Source organism: Balaenoptera ricei, chromosome 1 (assembly GCF_028023285.1).
Source record: "Balaenoptera ricei isolate mBalRic1 chromosome 1, mBalRic1.hap2, whole genome shotgun sequence".
Lineage (NCBI taxonomy): Eukaryota > Metazoa > Chordata > Mammalia > Artiodactyla > Balaenopteridae > Balaenoptera > Balaenoptera ricei.
The window spans coordinates 149,186,219-149,198,550 of NC_082639.1; positions in this window are offsets into that span (position 1 = coordinate 149,186,219).

A 12,332-nucleotide genomic window follows, 5' to 3' on the forward strand; every position below is an offset into this window, starting at 1 on the left:
AGGAATGCAAATGCCTTTTAGTTAATTATACAATCATTGAAAGAGCAACACCCTTCTTTTTTAAAACCCACATTCTACATTGGCTTTTTATTTTTCTTTATCTGCACTTTATATAAATATGAAAAGAACAGAAATTTTGGAGAATTTTACTAATTAAGCTCAGAGCAACGAATCATTTAAGAAGAAATTATTAATTAAATGGCTACTGTCCAGTTAAAATCATTCACAACAGGACTGTGCGGTACGGGACTGGCTCGTGACTTGCTTGAAGACAAAGTTCATGACCATGTTTGTCTGAATTCCTCGTTCTTGGTGTAAACTTGGTGTTCAATAAATGTCTGCTGAATCAACAACACATCAGTGAATGGGTAAGGGAATGAATGAATGTTATGCTTCCTGTCTGTTTTAGAGTTGGAAGTGGCATACTTGCCAGTAGAACAAAACGATAAGCGTCTTCTCCAATTGTTAGACTAAAATTAAATTCGGAACATGATGGGGCTGGAATCAATCAATTGTCCAATGACATTTAATGAAGTATGATTAGTTTTACATAAGGAGAAATTTTACTTGTATGTTTCATCCATCTTTCATTCCCACCTATCCTACTTGTTTAAAGATTACTGTTTCTATTTGGGCGTAATTCGACTTTTGGTTGATGATGATTCAGGTGGGCACCCTTAGGTGATTCAGAGATGTGCTACACCCAGATGACCTATCATTTTTGGAATACCTTTTCTAGTTCTGACACTGCCTAATTTTGTCTGCCCATAAGTCACAGGCATTATGGCTACTGGCCAGTAGGAATTTATTTATTGCACATGGTAAAATTAATTTATAAAATTCTAACCTTTATGTGGACAACCCAGAATGGTTGTTGAAAAATATGAAGGTCAGGGTATTCCCTGGTGGTCCAGTGGTTAGGACTCCGTGCTTCCACTGTGGGGGGGCATGGGTTCGATCCCTGGTTGGGGAACTAAGATCCCACATGCTATGCGGCACAGCCAAATAAATAAATAAATAAAATATGAAGGTCAGTTGGGCATTTCCTCTCCATTACTTCCTGCATGATAAAGGAGGGTTACAAAGTCTGTCGTATTTTTACTCTAAAACCATCATTATCACTGTCACTCATCAGTTGACCCTTATTGGCCATTCACTAGTTACATAGTCCAGTATTAGGAACTGACAAAAAGAAATCCTACTTTTGAGGAGATGAAAATCTAATCAGGAACACATGACACACAATACAAAAAAGTGAAAATGACAATACAGTTATCTTTATATTAAGTTCTAAATGAATGTGTCTAAAGACTTACCTGTGATAAAGCAAGTCACTGAGATCTGAGGTGCTACATTCCACTGAAATCAATCTTATAAGTGTTGTAGGGATTTTTTTTCTGGCCATGCAGCTTGCAGGCTCTTAGTTCCCGATTAGGGATGGAACCCAGAGCCCCAGTAGTGAGGACGCCAAATCCTAACCACTGGACCGCCCGGGAATTCCCCTGTGGGTGTTTTTATGAGCGGTCTTAGTAGGGTCCCACAATACTTACTTACTTTTGGACCAAGTCTAGGAAAAGTCCTGCCACCTTAAAAACTGCCACCTGGATGCAAGTGTAGTCATTAAACAGGAGCCACCTCAAAGTCCTAATATTATGTTTTCAAATTTTCTTAAAACTACATATGTTTTCTTTTTTCCTTCGTATCAATGGAAGAGTAACTACCTGACATTTACTTCCTCCACGTGTACTTTAGATCTCAGTCTCTCCTTCTTTGCAGGAAGCTCATTTCTCCTGCTTCTTTTTCCCAGTTCCTTCCTATTGCACTATAGGTATACTCAAATCAATTTCTCATCTCATCAAAATAAGAAAGTTCCTTTTAACTTCTTAGCCCCAATATCTACTGCCCTCTTCCCTTTCCTACTTCACTTCAAAGAATAGTTTTATTCTCTTTACAGACTCAACACCCATCAAAGCACTCCAATCTGGTCTACCCCCAAACTCTTTAGAAACTATTGTCAAAAATGTCACCAGTGAAGGGTTCTTGCCACTTAATCCTCTTAACACTTTTAAAGCCTTATCTAATCTCACCATAACATTTCAAATATTTAAATGTTCCCTTCCTTTTAAAGCACAGTCCTCTCTAGGTTTCCATAATATTAGTGTCTCTTCCCCAATGCATACCATTTCTTTTTCAACAGAACCTGAATTTTTCCCCAGATATCTGCTGATGCTGTATTCAAGCAAAGTTATCCCATTTTCTACTCTCAGTGATTGATTTAGGAGAGTACATGTGACCTAGTTCTGGCTTATAAGGTATAAGAACATCTGTGGTAGAGGGCTATTGGCAAGCCCTCTCAGCCCTGGAATGAGTTGTGTGAAGAAGTGATGTCTGATAGTCATCTTATAAGTAAAAAGGAGAGGCAGTATGACACTGTGGTTGAGAGTATGAACTCTGGAGTCCGATGTTCAAATTCCAGCTCCCCAGTATGCTATTTTATAACTTGGGTAAATTACTTAATCTCTCTGTACTGACATTTTCCCACCTGTAAATTGGAAATGAGGATAATATTTCTAACTGGCTAAGAGGGTTAAAGTGAGGCTTAAATAAGTTAATTTTTCTGAAACAGTGGGACTGGTATAGGGTACTTGTTAAAAAATACCTGAGGACAAAAGCCAATAGAGTGAAGAGTAGACAGAGGGAAAGAGTCTGGGTTCTGGAGGCATCATTAGCCACTGAAATGCCCACTTCCAGATAAGTTGTCTTGTAGATAATAAACCCCTACCTTTAAAGCTATATTTAGCTTTAAAGCTGTATATTTAAACCCCTTTTAGCTGTATATTTAAACCCCTACCTTTAAAGCTATATTTAGTAGGATATTCTGTTATTTTCCACTGAAAGCATCCTAAATTACCCTTCTCACTCTCCTAGTTTTCTTTTATTGTATTTTTGGTTTCTCCTCTTTGTCATATTTGAAGGTGCTTCAAGCATTGTCTATCCCTTGGCTTATAGGGAATCATAACTGCTAGGTCCACTCCCCAGTCACCTCATCAAGTTTCATGGCCCCAATTACTATATAATAATGACTTCAAAATATAAATATATAACACAGATCTCTCTTCTGAGCTCAACTCATATTTAAAATGACTATTGTATCTCCACAGGTGTTTCAGAGGCAACTCAAATTCAACATTTTCAAAAAGTGCCCATTGTCTCTCTTCCCATCAACTCCAAAGCCAGTCTTGCAACCATACTCCCTTCCTTAGTGAACACATCACCATACCCCTAGTGGCCCAAGCCACAAATTCAGTCTTATCCTTAATTCCTTCTCTCCCTTGTCCATCCATATCCAAATCAACCATTAGGTCTTGTCAAAAATTCTGAGCAGCACAGAGATCCCTATAGCTGGAGCAGTGAGCAAAGGGGAGACTAGGTAGAGGTAAGGTCAGAGAGGTAAGGAAGGGCCATATCACAAAGGCCCCTTGATGAAATGGGAAGCCATGGGAAGGCCCGCAGGTCTTAAAGGCATAATGTGATCTACTTTCTTTTTAAATAATAGGCTGAAGGGGGCCAAGGACGAAAGCAGGCAGACAAATTAAGAAGCTATTAAAATAATACAGATGAGCAATGAAGGTAGCTGGGTCTAAGATTGTTGCAATGATGCTGGTAAAAAATTATTCCATTGTGGATATATGTTTAAGGATATTATTTGTTAATAGATTTATGTGAGATGAAAGAGAAAGGGATCAAAGATTACATCAAGGTTTTGGTCCTGGGTAACAGGAAGTATAGCGTTATCATTACCTAAGAGGGAAAGATTGCAGAAAGAGCAGATTTGGGGAGGGCGTGTGGGATGTTTATTTTTTAATATGTTAAGTTCAAGATGTCTATTTGTAATCTAAGTGGAGAGTTTCAGGAGACTGTTCAGTAGACAAGTCTGGATTCACGACTGGAAATATAAATTTGGAAATCACTAGCACATAGATGAAATATAAGATCATGAAACTGGATACATAATCAAGGGACTGAGTGTAGAAATAACAGATTAATAGTCTAAGGACTGAGCCTGGAAGTACACCAATATTCCTCAGAGCATCTAAGGAACAAAGGAGATTGAGATTAGATAGTAGGAAAGCCAGGAGAATGTGATGTTGTAAAAGTAAAGTGAAGAAAGCTTTGCAAAGATATGGAAGTAAGCAATTATGTCAAGGTTGCTGATAGGTCAAGTAAGATGAAGACTGAGAACTGACCTTCAGGTTTAGCACCATGGAGGGCAATGGCGATCATGGTTAGGTAGATTCTACTTACTTTAAGGTCTCAGTTTAGACTTTACCTCCTTTCAGAAGTCTTCCATGATCCTACAAAACTGGATTAAGGACCCCTGATGTACGCTATATCACACCTGTGATTTTATACTCATCCTAAGGTTTTGAAGATGCCCTTTTACTTATCTGTCTTCTCCTCTAAACCATATATGCCTCAAAGACAGACTTGAGTGTGATCACTGCTGTACCTTGCACAGTAGCTGGAAAAGAGTAGGGATGATATTTGCCAAATGAGTTCAGTTGAATTGCCTATCATTTGTGCCAGAAGGCCAGGTGGAAAAAAAAAAAAAAGAGGAAGGATGTAACAGGGAGTAGCCAGGTCTAGCAAGTAACAGTGACGCATCCTTGGATGACAAAGACTAATGTTTTTACCTCATTTGGTTTACCTAAGATTCAGAGAAGCTTGTTAGGACAATCCAAAATGAGCTTCTAATAGAATATTTAGGCGTGCCGGTTACCTGGGGGCAGAAGAACAGCCCAAAGCCATGTAAGCAAATTAGTGAGCAGCTGTCAGCCACGCCCACCTCAACAATACCTTATCAATGGATAGCTTGTAATCCTCCTAAGGTTTTCATGGAAGAGTTCTTAACTAAGGGAATGAGATGTGAACAGTTCAATTCTACACATCTACTAACTGAAAAGTTGTCCAAGGCTTAACTGAAACCAAATGTTTTTATTGGAATCAAGAAGTATGAATTGGTTTCCTTAGCTTTTCTAAAGATTTATATAATATTTTTAAAAATTTATTTTATTTTTGGCTGCGTTGGGTCTTCGTTGCTGCGTGTGGGCTTTCTCTAATGGCGGCGAGCGGGGCCTTCTCTCGTTGTGGAGCACAGGCTCTAGGCTCGCGGACTTCAGTAGCTTCAGCATATAAGCTCAGTAGTTGCAGCACGCAGTCCCTAGAGCACGCGGGCTTCAGTAGTTGCAGCACGTGGGCTCTAGGGCACGTGGGCTTTGGTAGTTGTGGTGCACGGGTTCAGTAGTTGTGGTGCATGGGCTTAGTTGCTCCACGGCATGTGGGATCTTCCTGGACCAGGGATAGAACCCATGTCCTCTGCATTGGCAGGCAGACTCCTAACCTCTGCACCACCAGGGAAGTCCCTATAATATTTTTCATATTTCCTTTTAAGGTGGTAATATTTTTAGAAATAGGCTGTAGGGCCATTGCAATATTAATTAAATGAGCAATTACACAATAATGTTACTGATAATTACAAGATTAAATAGTAATTGTAGTAAGTCATTTTAATTTTAAGGGAAGTAAGTGGTATACAGTAATAATGGAAACGATCCTAACTCTACAGGTCTTGCTTATAGGATTTATGGAAAACTGGTTAAGTTAAATTTATCTCTATAGGCAAAAACAGACCTTTAATTTTGAACTTTTATATACTAAGATAATTTTTAACAGACTACACTTTTCTAAATTACTGTTACTCTCTTAAAAAAGCATCCTCAACATATTAAGGTTTACGTTACATATCTGTGCAATTACACCAATATCTCTCACATTATATATGTATATATGTCATATGTATTTGACAAGACCTGACATATATAATTCTAGGAACAGCACTGAGACCATTACAGCTGGAGCAGACTGGAGAGACTGCACCAAACGGGAGAGACTATATATATACATAAATTAAAAATTAAAGCTATAAGGACTTCCCTGGTGGTTCAGTGGTTAAGAATCCACCTGCCAATGCAGGGGACACGGGTTTGAACCCTGGTCCAGGAAGATCCCACATGCCACAGAGCAACTAAGCCCATGTGCCACAACTACTGAGTCTGAGCTCTAGAGCCCGTGAGCCACAACTACTGAGCCCATGTGCCACAACTACTGAAGCCCGGGCACCTACAGTCCATGCTCCGCAACAAGAGAAGCCACTGCAATGAGAAGCCTGCACACCACAACGAAGAGTAGCCCCCGCACACCACACTAGAGAAAACCCGTGCGCAGCAATGAAGACCTAACGCAGCCAAAGTAAATTAATTAATTAATTATTTAAAAATAATTAAAGCTATAAAAACTCTTGCTAGGTTGAACATAGCCATACAGCATGTCATAAATAACAAAATATAAAAGCAAAAGGTCTCTAAAATGTCTTAGGAGTGGTTTATAGAAGAATATGAAGCGTGACTTCAAAGTAAGATGACTCATTTTTAAAAAGCAAATTACCAGAAATTACTCATCTAAATGTATATTGGTCCCTCCAAATAAGTAAATTTAGTGGCTATAGAGTTTATTCACTGCTTGTTCAAAATTTTCTGTCCTGTTTGGGAATTTTGAGTAGTACAGTATCATTTCAGTAAATGTTTAATATGCTAAGGGGATTCATGTACCACAAAATATTCACTTGAATGCATTGATACTAGTGTTAAAAATCCTTTTACCTCTTTATGGTTATGCAGACTTCTTTAAATATCTGTATAGTGGGGTCCCAGTTTGAGAACATAATCTCTGATCATTTCATTTACATGAGGTTGAGAAATCTTATGATAGAATTCACTTTAGGATCCACTCTGCTTGTATTGCCTTTTCCTACTTCCCTCCCCTCTTTTCTAAAACTTGTGCCACAGCACAGTGAAGTGGACGAGACAAGACTGACAACATCTGAAAACCGAAACACAAACAGACAAACCAGAACACTGGCAAAAACAACACAAACTGTGAACTTATTATCAGAATCTAAATCGCTCAACATGAAGTAGCCTCTCCCCATACCCATCCCTGTTTTATTATCTATGGCAGGGATCCCCAACCCCCAACCGGTCCGATGCCTGTTAGGAAATGGGTCGCACAGCAGGAGGTGAGCAGTGGGTGAGCAAGTGAAGTTTCATCTGTGCTCCCCACTGCCAGTATTACTGCCTGAACCATCCCCCACCGAACCCCATCTGTGGAAAAATTGTTTTCCACAAAATCAGTCCCTGGTACCAATAAGGTTAGGGACTGCTGATCTATGGAGTTCTTTTTCAGACTTTTGTCCATCAAAATTAGTTCATCTATTTGCCTGCTTGTTTATTGTCTGTCTCTGTGGTCCTCCTACTTTTGTTTTTCCCAAGGATTGTTGCTTCATGAAAGCAACATTTTTTTAGGAAGATGTGATCTCTTGTTCACGCCTTTATGCTTTGTGCCCAGAATAATGTTTAATATACACTGAGTGTTCAGTAAATATGAGTTGAATGAATAAGGATGTGAATAAATAAATACTCAAATTATATACAAAATAAAATGTTACATACATTATTTCTTCTTTCATAATGCTATTGGCTTCTGAAATAATACTAGAGAGCAATAAAATTCTGTAGTCACATAGTAACCTCAAGGAGTTTTTTACATCAGCCAATGCTTACTTTTCCCAATCTCCTTTCCCAAATACCTCTCCAATTCCATTTTAAACACACTCCCTAATAAAAGCATCTTCAATGTACTGAGGTTTGCATTGCATAGCTGTAAAATTAGGCCAATATCTCAATTTTCTTCCCCTCTTTCTCTTTCCTCTCTCCCTTCCTTCCATGCCTATCTCCTCTTGGATCATTCCATCTCTCTTCAAAATCAGGCAGCAAATAAAGGTTTCATCAGAGTATGGGGAGAGAATTGCAACTTCCTAATCAGAGACAAAGATTAGTAACTTGATTTCTATTGCCTATGCTTGCTACAGGAAAACTGGACAAATATATCTGGAGAGTTTTTCAAAAAGATACTGAATCCACCCCACCCCCCATCCCACCTTTCTCCTTGAGGGTGAGCTATACTTAGTGACTTGCTTCCAAAGAATAGAGTATGGGAAAAGGGAAAAGTAACTTTAGAGTGGAAAGATTTGGCATATGCTATCTTTTGTCCATGCTCTTGAGGCTTGCAGGATCTTAGTTCCCCAACCAGGGATGGAACTGGGGCCTCAGCAGTGAAAGTGCCCAGTCCTAACTGCTGGACCACTGGGGAACTCCCTGGCAGACACTATCTTAAGTTTAACATCAAGGTTAACATCTTCAGTGATGCAATGTTGATAGTATGTACTCTTGCTATAATGTGATGAGAATGGCACTTGACTTCTGTGATATTCTTCCCCCAAACCTATTGCCCCAGTCTAACAATGAGAAAAGCACTGGACAAATCCACAGTGAGGGACATTGTACAAAATACCTAACCAGGGAAAGTTCCAAGGTCATCAAAATCAAAATAAAACAAGTTGCCATAGACTAGGGAGGACTAAGGGGACATGTTGACCGAATGCAATGTGGTACCCTGAATGGGATCCAGAAACAAAGGACATTAAGAAAAAACTAGTGAAATACGAACAATGTCTGGAGTTTAGTGAATAGTAGCATATCAATGTTGGTTTGCTGTGACAACTGTGGTTGTGTAAGATGTTAACAATAGGGGAAATTGGAAGTGTTATATATGAAAATTCTCTGCACTATCTTTGCGACTTTTATGTAACACTAAACTATTTATGTAACACTAAAACTATTTTAAAAATTTTAAAAAGATTATGTTAAATAAAAACCACTGAATTCTAGCTTGATGTCTCCTAAAACTTTGCAGAGATATTTGTCAAAATATTATAACCCTGTTTCTTTGGTAATCATAATTGAAATCTGTTTTCTGGTGATATAATAACTAATATTAGAGTCTGGTACACATACTTTATCAAATGTCCTTTAATAATGAACAAATTTAAATATTCTATAAGGGTTGTCTAGCTATCATTCCAGGTTTTTTTATTTAGCTGATTGCTGCTCTTTCTCTAGGAGCTATTAGGACAAGAATAAAATCCTGAGTTGAGAGGGCAGACAGCAGAAGCAAGAAGAACTACAATTCTGCAGCCTGTGGAAGGAAAACCACATTCACAGAAAGAAAGACAAAATGAAAAGGCAGAGGACTTTGTACCAGATGAAAGAAAAAGATAAAACCCCAGAAAAACAACTAAATGAAATGGAGCTAGGCAACCTTCCAGAAAAAGAATTCAGAATTATGATAGTGAAGATGATCCAGGACCTCAGAAAAAGAATGGAGGCAAAGATCGAAAAGATGCAAGAAACGTTTAACAAAGGCCTAGAAGAATTAAAGAACAAACAAACAGAGATGAACAATACAATAACTGATATGAAAAATATACTAGAAGGCATCAATAGCAGAATAACTGAGGCAGAAGAACGGATAAGTGACCTGGAAGACAGAATGGTGGGATTCACTGCCTCAGAACAGAATAAAGAAAAAAGAATGAAAAGAAACGAAGACAGCCTAAGAGACCTCTGGGACAACATTGAATGCAACAACATTCGCATTATAGGAGTCCCAGAAGGAGAAGAGAGATAGAAAGGACCCAAGAATACATTTGAAGAGATTACAGTCAAAAACTTCCAAGCATGGTTAGGAAATAGTCACCCAAGTCCAGGAAGCACAGAAATCCCCAGGCAGGATAAACCCAAGGAGAAACACGCCGAGACACATAGTAATCAAATTGGCAAAAATTAAAGACAAAGAAAAATTATTGAAAGCAACAAGGGAAAAACGACAAATAACATACAAGGGAACTCCCATAAGGTTAACTGCTGATTTCTCAGCAGAAACTCTACAAGCCAGAAGGGAGTGGCACAATATATTTGAAGTGATGAAAGGGAAGAAACAACAACTAAGATTACTCTACCCAGCAAGGATCTCATTCAGATTCAAAGGAGAAATTAAAACCTTTACAGACAAGCAAAAGTTAAGAGAATGCAGCACCACCAAACCAGCTCTACAACAAATGCTAAAGGAACTTCTCTAAGTGAGAAATACAAGAGAAGAAAAGGACCTACAAAAACAAACCCATAACAATTAAGAAAATGGTAATAGGAACATACATACCTATAATTACCTCAAACGTGAATGAATTAAATGCTCCAACCAAAAGACACAAGCTCACTGAATGAATACAAAAACAAGACACGTATATATACTGTCTATAAGAGACCCACTTCAGACGTAGGGAAACATACAAACTGTAAGTGAGGGGATGGAAAAAGATATCTGATGCAAATGGAAATCAAAAGAAAGCTGGAGTAGCAATACTCATATCAGATAAAATAGACTTTAAAATAAAGAATGTTACAGGAGACAAGGAAGGGCATTACATAATGATCAAGGGATCAATCCAAGCAGAAGATATAACAATTATAAATATATATGCACCCAACGTAGGAGCACCTCAATACATAAGGCAACTGCTAACAGCTATAAGACAGGAAATCGACAGTAACACAATAATAGTGGGGGACTCTAACACCTCACTTATACCAATGGACAGATCATCTAAACAGAAGATTAATAACAAAACACAAGCTTTAAATGACACAATAGCCCAGATAGATTTAATTGATATTTATAGGACAGTCCATCCAAAAACAGCAGATTACACTTTCTTCTCAAGTGCACACTGAACATTCTCCAGGATAGATCACATCTTGGGTCACAAATCAAGCCTTGGTAAATTTAAGAAAATTAAAATCATATCAAGCATCTTTTCTGACCACAACACTATGCGATTTGAAATCAATTACAGGGAAAAAAACGTAAAAAGCACAAACACATGGAGGCTAAACAGTACGTTACTAAACAACCAAGAGATCACTGAAGAAATCAAAGTGGAAATCAAAAAATACCTAGAGACAAATAACAACGAAAACACGATGATCCAAAATCTATGGGATGCAGCAAAAGCAGTTCTAAGAGGGAAGTTTATAGCAATAGAAGCCTACCTCAAGAAATAAGAAAAATCTCAAATAAACAATTTAACCTTACACCTGAAGGAACTAGAGAAAGAAGAACAAACAAAACCCAAAGTTAATAGAAGGAAAGAAATCATAAAGATCAGAGCGGAAATAAATGAAATAGAAACAAAGAAAACAATAGCAAAGATCAATAAAACTAAAAGCTGGTTCTTTGAGAAGATAAACAAAATTGATAAACCTTTAGCCAGACTCATCAAGAAAAAGAAGGAGAGGACTCAAATCATTAAAATTAGAAATGAAAATGGAGAAGTTACAACGGACACTCCAGAAATACAAAGCATCATAAGAGACTACTACAAGCAACTGTATGCCAATAAAATGGACAACCTGGAAGAAATGGACAAATTCTTAGAAAGGTATAACCTTCCAAGACTGAACCAGGAAGAAATAGAAAATATGAACAGACCAATCACAAGTAATGAAATTGAAACTGTGATTAAAAATCTTCCAACAAACAAAAGTCCAGGACCAGATGGTTTCACAGGTGAATTCTATCAAACATTTAGAGAAGAGCTAACACCCAATTCTTCTCAAACTCTTCTGAAAAATTGCAGAGGGAGGAACACTCCCAAACTCATTATACAAGGCCACCGTCACCCTGATACCAAAACCAGACAAAGACACTACAAAAAGGAAAATTACAGACCAATATCACTGGTGAATATAGATGCAAAAATCCTGAATAAAATACTAGCAAACAGAATCCAAAAACACATTAAAAGGATCATAAACCATGATCAAGTGGGATTTATCCCAGGGATTCAGGATTCTTCAATATACTTAAATCAATCAATGTGATAAACCATATTAACAAATTGAAAAATAAAAACCATATGATCATCTCAATAGATGCAGAAAAAGCTTTTGACAAAATTCAACACCCATTTATGATAAAACTCTCCAGCAAGTGGGCATAGCGGGAAGCTACCTCAACATAATAAAGGTCATATACGACAAACCCACAGCAAACATCATTCTCAATGGTGAAAAACTGAAACCATTTCCTCTAAGATTAGGAACAAGACAAGGATGTCCACTCTCACCACTATTATTCAACATAGTTTTGGAAGTCCCAGCCATGGCAATCAGAGAAGAAAAAGAAATAAAAGGAATACAAATTGGAAAAGAAGAAGTAAAACTGTCATTGTTTGCAGATGACATGATACTATACATAGAAAATCCTAAAGATACCACCAGAAAACTACTAGAGCTAATCAATGACTTTGGTAAAGT